Here is a 16,557-nt window from a genome sequence, read left to right on the forward strand (position 1 = left end):
TTCATCTAATTCACCATTTAAGAAAGCAGTTTTAACATCCATTTGGTGAATTACCAGATTATGTATAGCAGCAAGTGCTAACAACAACCTAATAGTGGATATCCTAGCAACTGGAGCATATGTATCAAAGAAATCAATACCTTCTTTTTGTCTAAAGCCTTGGATAACCAATCTGGCTTTATACTTGTCTATGCTTCCATCCACCTTCATCTTCCTTTTGAAGATCCATTTACTACCTAATGGTTTACACCCAGGTGGTAAATCAGCCAACTTCCATGTGTTATTCTGCATTATAGAGTCAATCTCATCTTGGATTGCCTCTTTCCAAAATGCAGAATCCCTTGAAGACATTGCTTCACCATAAGTCTTTGGATCATCATCAATATTAAAACAATATTGATATTGGAATTCAATTCCATCCTTTGATCCTTCCACCAAATACAATTGGAAATCATCACCATAAGACTTGGGTTTTCTTGCTCTTTCACTTCTCCTAGGCTCAGGAGGTTCATCTACCACTTGATCAGTAGAACCAGTGTTACTAGAACTTACAACCATGTCAGCAGGTTTAGGCAAGGATGTGAATCTATCCTCATTGCCAAAATCAGCATCCCTTGACTCAATAGTAGAGTTCAAGTTCACATACTTATTAGGTTCTATGACATAGAACTTATAACAAGTAGAATTTTCAGGATAGCCTATGAAAACACAGTCTATACCTCTTTGACCAATATTATTGATCTTAGGGTCAGTCAATCTTACAACCGCTCTACATCCCCAAACTCGAAGATATTCAAGTTTTGGTACCTTTTTATACCAAAGTTCATAAGAGGTAATTTTGCTCCTTTTATTAGGAACTCTATTCAATAGATAACAGGCTGTTAATATAGCCTCACCCCAAAAACCTTGACTCAGGCCAGAATAGCATAACATGGTGTTAACCATTTCTTTTAATGTCCTATTCTTCCTTTCAGATATACCATTTTGTTGTGGTGTGTATGGAGCAGTTGTTTGATGTATTATACCAGTAGATTGAAAATATACCGGATCATAATACTCACCTCCCCTATCAGTGCGAAGTGTTTTAATCTTCACACCATGATAAAGCTCTACTTCCTCTTTATAAATTTTAAATTTATCCAGAGCTTCATCCTTTGTGTAACACAAATAGACATAGCAATATCTAGTAGCATCATCAATAAAAGTAACCACATACTTTTTATTACCAAGTGATGGAGTAGAATGAAAATCACACAAATCACTATGCACAAGTTCTAATACCTTTGTATTTCTTACAACATTTTGAGCGAAAGGTTTTCTTGTAATCTTAGTCAACATGCAAGTTTTACATTTTTCACCATTCACCTCAAAACCAGGTATTAAACTCATTTTCGACATGTCTATCAAACGTTTGTAATGCACATGTCCTAGTCTAGCATGCCATAATTCAGATTTATTAACATTATTGCTAGAGCTAGTAGAAGTCATGCAAACAGAATTATAAATAAAGGAAACATCAAGATTCAATTTAAACATGCCATTCAAATAACCAAATCCAACAAAGGTTCCATGTCTTGACAAGATGTACTTGTCACTTTCAAAGACCTGCTTGTACCCACAATTGTTCAATACAATACAAGACACTAAGTTCTTACGAATACCAGGTACATACAATACATTTTTTAAAAGTAAAGTGTTTCCAGAGGTAAATTTTAAAAGAACAGATCCTATTCCTTTAATTGGTTCAGTAGCAACGTTGCCCATCTTCAATAAAGATCCATCTTCAATTGGTTTAAAATCCTTGAACCATGGAAGACTCTTGCAAACATGACAAGTTGCTCCTGAATCCGTCCACCATGAAGTATCATCATCCTGCATATAAAATGCTTCAGGAATTATCGAAACATAATAATTCTCAATAGAATGATTACATGGTAACAAAAACGGACCTGATTGTGGATCCTTGGATCCACTTGCACCAGCCTCGTTTTTACCTTTTCCTCCACCCTTACCAGACTTGCATTCTCTTTTCAAATGCCCAGGTTTTCCACACTTCCAACAAGCCAATTTTGGCTTCTTATCAGATCCTTTATCAGAACCCTTATTATGATTTCCTTGAAACTTTCGTTTCCCTTTACCAGCCTTGGTGGATTCACCCTCCACCATGTTCACAGAAGAACCAGCAATGGCTTTACCATCACTAACAGAAATCTTTTCCATATCACGTATGGATTGTTCAGTTTGGAGAGAAGTCCCAAGTTCAACCAGACTTATTTCCACATTCTTATGCATCATATCATGCTTATATTGTTTCCAAGAAGGAGGCAGTTTGTCAAGTATACTACAAACAGCAATACAATCATCCATTTTCATATCATACTGTTTATACTGCCCTAGCATCCTTAACAATTCATGATATTGTTCCATGACAGGCCTCGAGTCAACCATCTTATAATTATTAAAATTACTAACAAGAAATTTCTTACTCGAAGCATCTTCTGCCATATATTTGGCTTCTAGGGTATCCCATAATTCTTTTGCAGACTCAACACCTTGATAAACATCAAACAAGGAATCAGACATACCGTTTAGAATATGACCACGACATATGTAATCTGCCTGTTCCCACTTCAAGCGTTCCCTTGTTTGTTCCAGGGTTGGATTTTCAACAGCAGCGGGGCATGGGGTACTCAGAACATACACCACTTTCAGACTCGTCAAATAAAAGTGCATCTTCTTCTGCCATCGTCTGAAATCCTGCCCAGCGAATTTGTCCAATTTCTGGAACTGTTTCATCATATCCCTTGCAGCATCGTTGTTCGCCATCTTCAGAGTATTGATTCAATCTTTGTTGGGGAAAAATTACAGAAGTAACGAACAAAACAACCGGATATAAGTTTGCAATATCAGAAGGCACGTAAACGCTTTCAGATTGAATCAATTCGGTGGTTCAATCCAAATTATTCAATCGGATACAATCTGAAATTCGAGAATTTTCTGTATGATTTTTTATGAGAAGAACCAGTTGAAAAACTGTGATCAGCCAGAAGAAAACGTTATCCCAAAACGTTTTTCTCATAACTGCCTTTTAGGCAGTTAATTTCGGGATTTTGATCATATGACAAATCAGTCCCTGGAGTTACGAAAGTGCGATTTTTGCCATAACACTTTAATGGAAATAAAAAATTTCCAAGCTGACCTGGCAGCTCGACCCCAGCCAGGGGCTCTGCCCCTTGGACCCCGCCAGGGGCTGCCGCCCCTAAGATCATAATAAGACATCATATAAGCGTGCACTCTTATACGATGTCTTGTTATGATTAAACTGATCAACCAAGTCAATCCAATTACACTAAAATATCCAACATGTAAGACATGTCCAAGTATATAGCTCCAACTTCTTCCGTCCCCTGAATAAAAGGAAAAACGAAAAAGGCCGAGGAATCACACCACAATACAATTTTGTACATCTATGAATTAAAACCAAACTATTTCTGTCCAAGATGATGAATATTGCATTATAATCTCACCAAGTTATGTGTGAGTACATGGCAGACCTCCTCAGTAAGCCATAACCTGCTACGCTTACCAGGCTCCTTAATAGATCCCCTGCGAACAACTTCCCGACCCATTTCAAGTAGCAAATCATGCATATATAACCTGTTCCCTAAAATGCTTAAAAGAGACTTGTCGACAAGAACTCTGATTCCGGTATCGGCAAAAAAGCCACAACTTTCAAAAATAATGGTTAAAAAATCTCTCTCTTCCCACATAAAAAAGCAAGCAATGTCGAGAAATATATCCTTCTGTTTGTCATCTAATCTATCGAAACTTACTCTAAGCACCTCTTGAATTTTTGGATTCGGAATTATTTGAAGTTTATTGAGTTCACTTCTCCACTCGACAATGCTCTTCTTATGTAGAAAAAAACCCAGAATTTTAAGCGCCAAGGGAAGACCTTTGGCATAATACACTAACTCATTCGACAGCTCCAAATAAAGACAACCCCCTTGTGATTGCATTATCCATCAAATCGATGGATAAGACCGGATAGCTATAACACTATCTATAGTTTCAAATAATACATAAGATTTTTAACGGATAATTTTATCTTTTCCGTAATCCTTATTCGGCATTTCAAACGAGGCCTAAACGATTTTACGGTAGATAGTTAAAAAAAATTAGTATGTGAAATTTGAGAAAACGCATATTTTCGTCCCTCACGTTTCACCTATAACACCTTTTCAGTCCCTCACGTTTCTCCGTTAGCCTAAAAAATCCTCACGTTTCACGCTAGCGGCCATACATACCCCTCTGCCGTTAACTTTGCACGTGTGGCACCTAGTCACCTAACAGACCAATATGTTTCTGACACGTGTCATTTGCCTCATCAAAAACTTTGGCATGTCATAAAAATCTACCTTTTTTTGCAAAAAATCGTGACGTGGGAAAAAAATATGACGTGTCACTGACATGTCATAATTATGAGTTTGTTAGCTGATTAAGCATGACCTGATGTCACATAGCACCACATAAATATCACTTAGATGAAGTTAATGGCGGAGGGGTATGTATAGTCGCTAGCGAAAAACGTGAGAGTTTTTTAGACTAACGAAAAAACTTAAAAGACTGAAAAGATGTTACAAGTAAAACGTGAGGGACGAAAATATATTTTTTCTTTATGAAATTTATATAATATAATTAGTTTAAATGTAGCTAAATATATTAGTATATGGAATATATATATATCAATCAGTAAAAACTTTATAAAAATAAAGTTTTTAAAATTAGATGATTGTGGAGTTTCCTACGAAATTAGGTTATTAACTAATGAAAATTTTCTTTATTTTTTAATATTAATTTTGGATTATTTAATTTTTTTTTTATGTAATAAAATATAATTGTATTAAATTAAATTATTACGGATGTGTTGGTTCTCTTTTTTCATGAATAGATGTATTGTTTCATCATTCATGTAATAAAAAAAAAAATCAATCTAACTTTTAAAAAATAACATGTTTTTAAGTACTTTAACCACCTCCTCCTCTTTCTTCTTCCTAATTTCAACTTTAATCAAAATTAATTATTTTTTTAAGATTGAATCAATCGTGACGAAAAGAAGAATCAACAGTTACAATTATAAATAAAAATAAAAATTTAAAAAATTGAAGAAATATAGAATGTGCATGCGTGGTATGTTGATTTACTTTCTTTATTATTTTCTATTTTATTGTCATACTATAAATTTTATGATTGTTCATGATGGAAAATATCGTCATATTTTAAATTTGTAGTATACTATCAAATATGTTCAGAAAATTCGAGACAACGTCTCGGATACTACACTAGTATATATATAAATGTGAGTTTTCGCATTTTGTATAAAATTTGATGCCAATAATATTTAGGTCATTAAATAATTAAAAAAAATCAAAACTTAAGCTTTTAATAAGATATAAGTTTTAATGATTTAAATTTATTTTGATCTAAAAAAAATTCGCGGTACGACATATGTAATATTGGTCAATTATATTCTACAAGTGTTGTCTTTAAAATCGTGGTTCCGTCATCAACAACAATGATATTTCACAAATAGAATTTTGAACATTTAAAAAGATGTTATTAATATTTGTGCTGAAAAAACAATTAAAACTATTATTGATGACTTAAAAGGTGATTATTTTTAAATATTTGGTTGATGAGTTTAGAGATGGATCTCAGGACCGAATGACTCTTATTTTGCCTTATTTTGATTGAAGATGATTTTTGATAGAGAGATATATCAATATTTTTCACATTATTCAAATTACTATCTTGTCAATTAAGAAATCCATTTATTCTTTATTTTCTCAACACTCATTCATCAACGCTACGATAGAGTTAGTAATGTGCAAGAGAATTTAGGTGGACTGAAAATTTCGATTATTCGAAAGGAGCACATTGCATTTATTGTTTTAATCATCAATTTCAATTGACACTTATAACTATTGTGAAAAATCATGATAATTGACCTCACAGGGTTCAAAAGCTGGGTTCGCCACTAGCTAATCAGCTGATATCTCGACAATTTTTCTAGTAAGTGCATACCAATTCCATTAAATTTCTAATAAAGTCATATCTATCGTCAAAAATTGTTGACGTGTCATCAAAAATCCATTAAATTGTCCCAATCATATCCATGTGGCATACATGTCACATGGTGACTCAACATACATGTCACTCATAATTTGACATAATAATATTTTAGACAATGATCTTATAAAAAAGATGAATTTCATTTCCAAAACTTCGAAAACTTGCATTTCCAATTATTGGACGGAATTACCAAATTTCCGACAACCTTCCACGACGAAAACGTCACACTTACTTAGGGCGGAGTAGTAAGTAGTAGATCCCTGTGTAAACAGTGTGGACGTTGTTATGTTTATCTGCTTGTATTGATGTGGTTGGATTATGTACAACTCACACAATAATCAAATAATTGCGTGTATAGGCGGCTTCTGGCAAGCCACAGTCTTCGATAGGTGGAATAAACTTATTTGCTCATTTTCCTTGTATTATTTAGCTATCATTCTAACATCCCCATTTGTTCAATGATCAACACCAATATTTTCATCGTGATTCAATATAAAGATGGTAAAATATTTAAAGAGATATTTTGTTTTTTTACATAATCATTTTATTTTAGCCAAAAATTTACTTCACGAGAAGCTCTAAAATCAACAAGTAAAATAAAAAAGACATGAAAGAATTTTTAATATCTATAATTTTTATGATTAAAAATACGTTTGGCTCTCAATTTTTTTTTATATTTTTTCACTAAAAATTCACCATTTCATCTTAAAGTTTAGAATAATAAAAATAAAATTATTATTAAATATATATAAAAAACTTTCAAACCAAACACATCTTTAACATTAAAAATATTCATTGTGATTTTATAATTGAATGTTGATTATAGATCCTCCTATTATAGGAAGAGCCAAAGTTTTTCTCTTTCATTTTATTGCCAAAAAAAGGGGGTAAACAACCCTATTTAACCCAATTCAAATACAATCTCCGCACATACCAGTACTAAAACCTACTACAGAGATAACAGTCCTATCTCCATATTTCTATCAAACTGTTATTTACATGATCTTTGTTTAGTAGAGAATATGAAATCGAAGCCTTCACTTGTTTAACAACTCTCTCCACATTAGACGGCATATTTTGAAAAACAACCAAATATTAGTGCCAAGAAAACTTTTCGTCTTGAAGGTGATATTGACTGTAATCACAGGTTAAAACAATAAGTGTGCTCACAGGAGCCTGTTAGCACAGCAATATAAAACACAGTGCAGAAAATAAAAAGGCACACGCGATATGTTTACGCAGTTCGGTTTCCCTACATCTGCGGGGCCTAGCCCAGAGGTAAAACGGTATTCCACTATCTTTGTAACAACAGGACAGTACTCGGGTTACAACTCGCTCATATATAACCTACTTCCTATTTTACTAAGTGTACTCTTCGCTCAACCTCCCACTGCCTACACTCTCACAGTCTAGGACTTACACGATGTGCCTTACCAATACGGGTAAGGGTTTCTTGCAACCCTCTCTAAGATTACAAGTATTACAACACAATGCACTGTGATAACAACTCTCAAAGTTTGGAAGTGCTCTCGTTTAAGTACAATGAAGAAGGTGAAAAAGTGCTTCGATTGATTCGTCTCTTCGTCTTCTTTATATACTCCTTCAGGCCGAATCAAAATAGAATAGAATCGTCAGCATTAACTTGACAATCACCTTCACATGATCCCATTGAATCGGGATCAATTAAACTTGGCAAATGGTTGACTTCTCTTTTAGTAACTAGTTTCCTATTCCGAAAAGGAAACTAAGTAATACACCAAATCAAATCAAATCTTCAACCAAATAGGAATCGAATCAACCAAGTTATATCATATAACTAGTTTTCCAAACGGACTGGTATGAGGATCGGATCATATCTGATGAAATCAATGAGGTTTGACGAAAACTGCCAACTAACGAAAACTGCTCCAGACCTGTGTCGGCAGATACCGTGACCACAGGTGAAGTACCCAGCAGTTTGCAGCAACACGTCTGACTTGAGCTAGTTTAGTTTTGCCACTTGCTTTCTTTATAAACCAGCTTACCTCTCTCCGCCAGCACATGGGACGCCTTGTGATGTTACACTTTGCCATAATAACATCCCATATCTTCATCGAAAATTCACAAGAAAAGAACAAGTGTGGCACCGTTTCTGCACTTTTCCCACATAAGCAGCAAATACTAGAGTCACAAAATCTCCAATTAAATAGAGGAGCCTTGACAGCTAGCCTATTATGCATGGCAAGCCAAACTATAAACTATGTCGCGGGTAGTTACCTTTCCCCCAAACAAGTTTGTACCAAACAACAGGAGGATTCTTTTTCCTTAGTGCATCCCAACCCGATTTAATTGAATAATTAGCATCGTAACTCGATTTTAGATCGATTTTTTACCTTGATCCAATTTTAGTCGATCATGAAGGAAACTAAGTAAATGACGAAGAGACAAGAATAGGGGTCAAATATAGGATTGCTAGTGACATGATTGGGCAGCTTTTTTTTTTTTTTTTTTTTTTTTTTTTTTTTACGGCTGAGACTCAGTTTTGTCCCCTAATTCTTGTATAAAATATGATCCCTTCCATTTTTGTAAAAAAAGAGATTTTAGGACTAGATTAGAAAAATCACTTGAAAAAGAAAAAAAAAATGCTCCCTCTCTCTCCCTCGTGTTCATTCTCGGCAACAAGGGAGGAACCAACTAGAAGATCACTTGCAAAAAGATTACTTGTAATCCTCTTAGTCGGCAAAAGCAAAAATTTTCTCAAACCTTTATAAGTCATCTTAATTTATAATTAATAAAATTTCATAGCAGATCAATTGTCTTTCTTTTTATTTTCTAGTTTATTATTATCATTGATTGCAATTTTAACATCATAAATGTATGCATGAGAAATTGATAAAGATCCATATCATTAACAAGTTAATAACCACATTTAATAAAAAGATGTAGATCTTCTTCTTGCAACTTCATGATTGCCGTGCATTCAGCTTCTTCATCACCATGATCAACCTACAAATGAGAAGAAATTTGCTTAGGATCTCTAATTAATTTAAAATGAAACCGAAATCAGAACAGAAGAGAGATAAAAATTACTTACTCTATGTGCGGTGGTTTGAAATACGAGTATTGATCCGGTAGAGTTTTAGCGGTTTTTGACAAAGAAAGAAAGGGAGTAGAGACTGAAATATCGAAAGAAATGCAGAGATGAAATAAAAGAGGGGTACAGTTAAAAAAATAAATAATAGAAAAGAGAAAAGAAAAAAGAAAAAAATAAATAAAATGGGGTGGTTCGGTGGTGTGTCTTAGTGTAGGTTCTTCCCAATTCACTTTCTTTATTTTTTTTTTCTGTAGGTGGGCTTACAATTTTGACTTCTCCTTTACTTAATTTTTTGAAAAATTAATTTTTCATCTTGTTAATGTTTTCCTTTCGTCCTAACACATATACATTTAAGTCCATTCATGATATATATATATATATATATGCATTATAATCTTTATGAATATTCTAGAAAACAGCAAATTGAATTAGGCGACCGTCACATTCCATGGATATTGTAGAGTGTGTAACATTTTCTCTACATAAATTAATTTTTCGAATTTTTAAATTTTAATTTATTTTGGAACTAATTGTTTGATCATGATAAGTACAGGTGAACTCATTCCATCGAAAAAGAGTGAGTGACGATTCTAGTCACTTAGTCCCATTTCGTCGAACCGATTTCTAATTTACTTTCAATTAATACACTCTTATAAATAATTTCCATTTTATAAATAATTCCCATTCTTCGTGTGGGATCGGGATGTCGACGATTACCATTTTTCGTGGGCTGCCATTGAATCTTATCAGTCCCACGTACATCACCATCAATGCTAGTGACTGGGGACCATGCTTGTGCAATATTGGTAGTTCCTGGATCAGGTAGACTCCAAGAATTGTTCTTCCATATGTCTGCCACCTTTGCATTCCTCCTTACTCCAGACTCATTAATTTCAACACCAGGAATGATATCCACAATTGTCTTCCCTTCAATCCAAGGGTCATACCAGATAGAAATATTTTTTTCAGTCCCTACATGATACACATAAAACTGTTTGAAAACCTTTCGCAAATTCAATATTGATCTCCATAAATTCTTGTTTACTAAAGGAATTCCTTTTAAATTCATGTCTCAATGAACATTGTTCAGTTTTGTTCTAAGTTTATGCCAAACTCTAGACTGGGACAAAATTACTTGTCCCGCGTAACAAAAACGTGAACTGGTTAAGCTCAATTATCAATACATCAATGTAGAACTATCAAAAAATAATATATTTCGTTTTCTTTTGATTTAGAAAAATTATAGTTCAAATAATAATAAAAAATTTATATTTATTATTGCTAGTTAATTTTTTTTGTAGATAGGATTATATATTAATTTTTGTATCAATCTCTATCCCCACCGTGAAGTGGTAGAAGAATAACATTTTCATCTTTAATTTCTTCCAGATATATTGGACGTACTCCGGTCTTTTTGACCTTGCAACAATCTAGACGGGACCAGCACAACTTTTCAGATTCAGGATTATATCGATGGCAGTGTACAACTCCAGAACACCCTCAGTGTACAGAGTTGTTTCGAAGCTTTTAAAGGAAAGAGGGATGTAAATGTTGTACCACATCAGCACATGATCTGAGTTTATGGAACTCTTCCCTTCAAACCATCCAAAAATGGAGCGTCTCGTGAAATCTTACGTCGCCGTCTATGTCCAGGAGATCAAGTTCATATCTCAGAATGAAGTCCTTGTCATGCAAACAGCCGACAAACTCCACCACGGCACATATTACGAGGCCCACACAGTATACATTATACGACTGGGGAAAAAGTGTCAAATGTACAAACGATCCAACACTTTGATAGGTGAACCAGACCGGTATTTCGCTGCTTGGATAGACGAGATTGACCGAATATTCTACCACAGGTTTCTGTTCTAGGATTAGTAGTTGAGTTGCCATTGTGTCAATATGTAACCTTTGTAGCACATCCTTCAGGATTTGCCACAATGAATTCTCACTCAGTTTGAAGCAATTTGTGAAATTTAATAGATCCATCTCACGAAAATGTCTACTTGAATTTGGCACCGTCTCTATAGCACTGCAATTTCGTACATCTACTATTTCAACACTTGATGTCAGCTTTGGTATTGACTGAAGCATCTTGCATTCCTTTAATTTAAGATATGCAAGTTTGGGGAGTAGTTCGAAGCTTACGTCAAGTCTTTCAAAATTGTTCCTGCTGAGGTTCAATTTCTCTAACCGAGACAAATCGTAGAGACCTGGAACTTCAACAATATTGCAGTCGCTTATATTTAGTCTTATCAAAGAATGCAAACCCCAAGCATGAGGTAAAAGTAAACTTATTCCACCTTCACCTTTACAACCACGCATTGACAATTCTATCAGGTGTCTCATTTGAACGATGGAGGATGGTATCCGATCTATGCCGATTCCTTTTCCTTCCAACTTTATCAAAGAAGGCAGATGCTCAAAATTATCTGGCAGTTTGCGTAGTTCTAGGCAGCCAGAAATAGCAACATTTTCTAATGATTTTAAACTAGAGATCCATTTCAGGAAGATTTGAAAGGAATTTGCAGCCCTCCAAACTTAATGTATAAAGCTCGTGTAGATACTTGATTGATTGCGGCAACTCTTGTATAGCAGTCGAATCTAATCGAAGACGCCTTAAGTTTTCAGGAAGCTCATGAAGATTTTCAATGTAAGAACAACCAGAGAGAGTTAGCTCTTCAAGGGGGGCCAGCTTAGCCATCTCGGGAAGGCTTGGAAGACTTTTACAGTCTCTTAAATTCAGGAAAATAAGCTTATTAAGATGTTTGATTGATGGATGAATCTCCTGCAAATTTATGCAACCTTCAAGGTTGATGATCTCAAGATTCCGAGCTTGCGATAAGTCCCCAATATCCTCAAGGTACTGAGAATGGCGAAGTTTCATTCGTTATAACTTTGTCAAACACTGAGAAAACAAAAGATATAAGATTCAATGAGTTCTGCACATGGTTACAAAAATTTCTTGGAAATAAAAATGTGGATGTAATTGCTAACTGAGAGAGCAGCATACCTCTGTTCCCTCCCATAGTCGCTTAAGTTTGCTATAAGGCATGTCGAGTTCAATCATATTTTCTGGATTAAAATTGCATGGCAAGCATTCCAAAGGGCATTTATACCAGTAAAAATATTGTAACTTAGCTGGGAAAAACTTCAGGCTGTCGGTCATTGCACCTTACAGTTCTCCTCAAGCCCTTGATCATGACTTGAGCTATAGATTTTCAGCAATCTGAGATTATGCATGCCTTTGAAGGATTTACGATGCAACTGGAAATCTTTAATGTCCAACAAGTTTAGGAATATACCTTCAACTGCTTCAGAACCCTAGTAATAAAGTAAACAGGACAATCACACCAACAAGTCAACACTGTGCATATATGTTTACATATTAAATAGATGAGAACTTATAAATGAAGCACACTCAAACGGAAGCCGTTAAGTTTTAATATGAAGAATGCATTTTATCCTCACCGTGTTATATTTGAGTACATGAAAAACATCCTCAGCAAGCCATATCCTGCTACGCTTACCAGGATCCTTTATAGACTCTTGACGGACAACTTCCCAACCCATTTCTTGAAGCAGATCATGCATCAATAAGGTCTTGTAAGGAATTGTTATAAGGGACTTATCAACGAGGACTTTAAGACCTATGTGTGGAAAGAAGCCACAACTTTCAAAGATGTTGGTTGTACTATCTTTGTTTTTTCCTTTGAAGAAGCAAGCTATGTCAAGAAATATGGCTTTTTGGTTACAATCTAGTCCATCAAAACTTACTCTAAGCAAATCTTGAATTTTGGGATCAGGAATCCTTCTAAGTTTATCGAGTTGGTCTTTCCATTCAAATATCATCTTCCTACACAAGAAAGAGCCCAAAAATTTAAGTGCTAAAGGAAGATCTTTAGTATATGATACAAAAATATTCGAAAGCTCCAAATAAGGGGATGTTGGATGGTCATTTTTGAAGGCATACTGTATAAAAAGTTGAAGCGCTTCCTTCTCTATTAGATTCTCCACCCCATAAAAAGAATTCACCCCATGAGTAACGAGCAAATGTCGGTCACGTGTTGTTATAATGATTCTACTTCCAGGACCAAACCAATCATTCTTATTAGGAAGGCTCTCCAACTGTTCGACATCATCAACATCATCAAGGATGATACAAACTTTTTTGTGAGATAACCTTTCCTTAATGACATTGCAGCCATCGTCCAAAGTATTTATCTTCAAATTTTTGTCAAACAAAATCTCAGAAAGAATCATCTCACGAAGAGAACTTGGGCCATGCTTCCTGAAAACATCTTTGACATTTGCAACATAGCTTCTACCATCATAACTACGAGAGAACCTATCATACAGAGTTCTTGAAATGGTAGTTTTACCGATACCTCCCATTCCCCAAATACCCACCATTTGTCTTTCATCTGAATCACAACAGAGCAAAGAGTTCATTTTCTCCATGTGATGGCCCATTCCCATTTGAGGATTCGGAAAATAATTTCTCTGAAATTTCTTGAACAATACTCTGAATAAGCACCGACTCGTCCGTGTTCCACATGTAGTAGGAGAAATCTTAATTTACTTAAATATATAAATACAAGGAACAGCGATGGATCTAGCCGAAAAAACTAACCCGCATATATATAATATATTAGTATTGTAGTGTCAAAATTAGGAGAGGATCGGAATTTATATTTAATAATTATAATATATAAATAGACAAATAAATAATTGAATGTATTATAAGTTTAGCTATAGTATTTTTTTCTTTCATAAATAAATTATATATTAGATATTCAAAAGTTATGTTGAGCACGAATTTTTTTATATCAAAAATATTTTAATTTTTAAATTCTTTTTACCTATATTTAATATTTTAACTAGTTAATTGTTAATAATAAGTTTTATGGATTCGTAAAATTTTATTGTAATATTCTTAATTACATTTAAAATATATAATTTTATATAAATAATAAGAATATATTCATGAATCATACTTTTCATTTTTTTAATTAAATCCATAAAATCTATAAAATCTTTATCTACTGAGTATAATATTTTTCCAACTAATATTATAATTTTTTTTTTGTCTATATATATATTTTTTTCAAAACCTAACCTTAACTACTGTTTCTCTATGTTATAGATCCATCCTTATAAGGAAGTGCATCATAAAAATAAAGATATGATCTTTTAACATTGAAAGATTTTTAGCATCAATGTGTTTGATCAGCCTAATAACTTAGTTGATGAAGTTCACTCAGGGACGGATCCTAGATTAAAATGTTGATTGGGTCGAAAAACTTTACTTAACTATCTTATGTTTCGTTTAATTATTATAATGCCGTACTGCGATTTTTTTTTAAAAATAATATTATATTTACTAATAATTAATTATTTATTAGTAATTAATTATTTATTATAGTGATTGATCAATATATATTAATATAAAATCTTTCAAAACTTTGAATCATGTTTTTAGCTTTCTAAATCAATATTGATTTTGAATCTAAAATATGAATTTTATTCATCTTACCAATTAAATACGAGGAAGAGGAAACAATCAAAAAAAGAAAATTTAATTTTATTAGTAAGGATAACAAAAAAAATATTAAATGAAAATTAAAATTAAAATATGAATCTAACAATAAAAATAAAAGAAAAAAAAAATCTAAAGCTATATAATACGATGACATATTATTTTCTTTATAAAAATATTAAAGTTTATATTGAAAAAAAAAATTAATTTTATTAGGAAGGATAACAACAATAAAAAAAAAAAAAGGAAAAAGTAAATGAAAATTAAAATTAAAATATGAATCTAACAATAAAAATAAAAGAATAAACAAAATCTAAAGCTATAAAATACGATGGCATATATTTTCTTTATAAAAATATTAATGTTTATATTGAAAAAAAAAAAAAGATATGTGGGTAATTAGGGAATCGAATCCACATTAGGAAAGGGTGAAAGTTAGTTTCTATTGCTTAACCAAAAAAGACAAAATTATTAGCATACGACATAGTCCACCCTGGCTCTAGAGTGGTCCGCCCTATGGGTGATTCACTGCAAATAGAAATGGATAACAGGATTGTATGTTAAGATATATTACGTGTTAGGTGAGATGTCCAACCCGGAAATGGAACCATCCCTCCAAAGAGCGTTCCTCCATTGAAGCACCTTCTCTCTCACCTCTTTGAAGATTTTATCATGTTGATCAAAGGCGTTTTCAAAACTGCCGGTCTGATTTCTCACATGGGAAGGATCAACTTTGTAAAATATAGGGACCACTATCTGTCCAAATCGATTGTGTGACTCAATGATCTTGACAAGCTCGTTTAAGCACCAGTGCGAAGAAGCATAATTCTCTGAGAGGACAACAACAGAAAATCTAGATCCTTCAATGGCTTTCAAGAGTTCAGGTGCAACGGTTTCTCCCCTCTTGAGCTTCTGATCGTCTTTGAATGTGTAGATCCCATATCGGTCAAGTGCTTGGTAGAGATGCCCGACAAAATTGTTTCGTGTGTCTTCCCCTCTGAAGCTCAAGAACACATCATGTGTACTTTTTGGTCTAGTAGAGGAAGAAGCCATGACATGATCGCAAGAGCTTCAATCTGTTTAGTTAACGCAAAACCATGATTGATAACTATCAAGTCAACATGTACAACTCGATTCCATTGACAATTTAGATTCATTGACTTTAGTATACCATTATTTATTTCAACTAGGAGGATAGGGATTATTAAAATTATTTGTTTATAATTAAATTGGAGAAATTTTCATCCCGAAAGCCAGATCAAAGAAGTTGCAACTTGCAAGAGTAGGAAACCCGACGTAATAAGCTATCTATAAGACTATAACTCCCTGACCTGACTCAAAACTAAAAGCCTTTCAAAACATCATTTTCGCAACACCAATAAAAAAGCAAAAGGTGTTCTCAATTAACTAAAACAAACAGCAAATTAATAACCCCTAATTTCATCGAAGAGGACCACTGGACACCCTAATTATGAAATCTTAAACTTAGGGACAATTTGGACAAATTGACAATCTAGGGGCTTAATATTAACATCCACGATCAAAACCCCTCTGCCAATTCTTCGATGCAGTTGCTCTTCAAGTTTTTTAATTTCTGCCACTTAGGTCCCTGTAATTAATTCTCGAGACTTTATCATCCCCGTCAGCAACTTCGCTAGGATTGGCTTTTTCACGATTACAGCTTAAACCATTAATTCAGACAAATGTACTTTCTCCTCTTGAGCATGAAGACCATCACTAATTCTTGAGCCGTAGGTTTTCAAGTTTTTCAAAATTAACGTTCAGCTTCAAATAATCAAAAGAGAAATTA

At 33.7% G+C, this 16,557-nt stretch overlaps 1 pseudogene; it reads right to left on the bottom strand.

Moving 5' to 3' along the window:
- Positions 1-10,801: 10,801 nt before the first annotated feature.
- Positions 10,802-15,800, bottom strand: LOC139881971 (disease resistance-like protein DSC1; annotated as a pseudogene).
- Positions 15,801-16,557: the final 757 nt, after the last annotated feature.

This window comes from Rutidosis leptorrhynchoides, unplaced genomic scaffold, assembly GCF_046630445.1.
Source record: "Rutidosis leptorrhynchoides isolate AG116_Rl617_1_P2 unplaced genomic scaffold, CSIRO_AGI_Rlap_v1 contig214, whole genome shotgun sequence".
Lineage (NCBI taxonomy): Eukaryota > Viridiplantae > Streptophyta > Magnoliopsida > Asterales > Asteraceae > Rutidosis > Rutidosis leptorrhynchoides.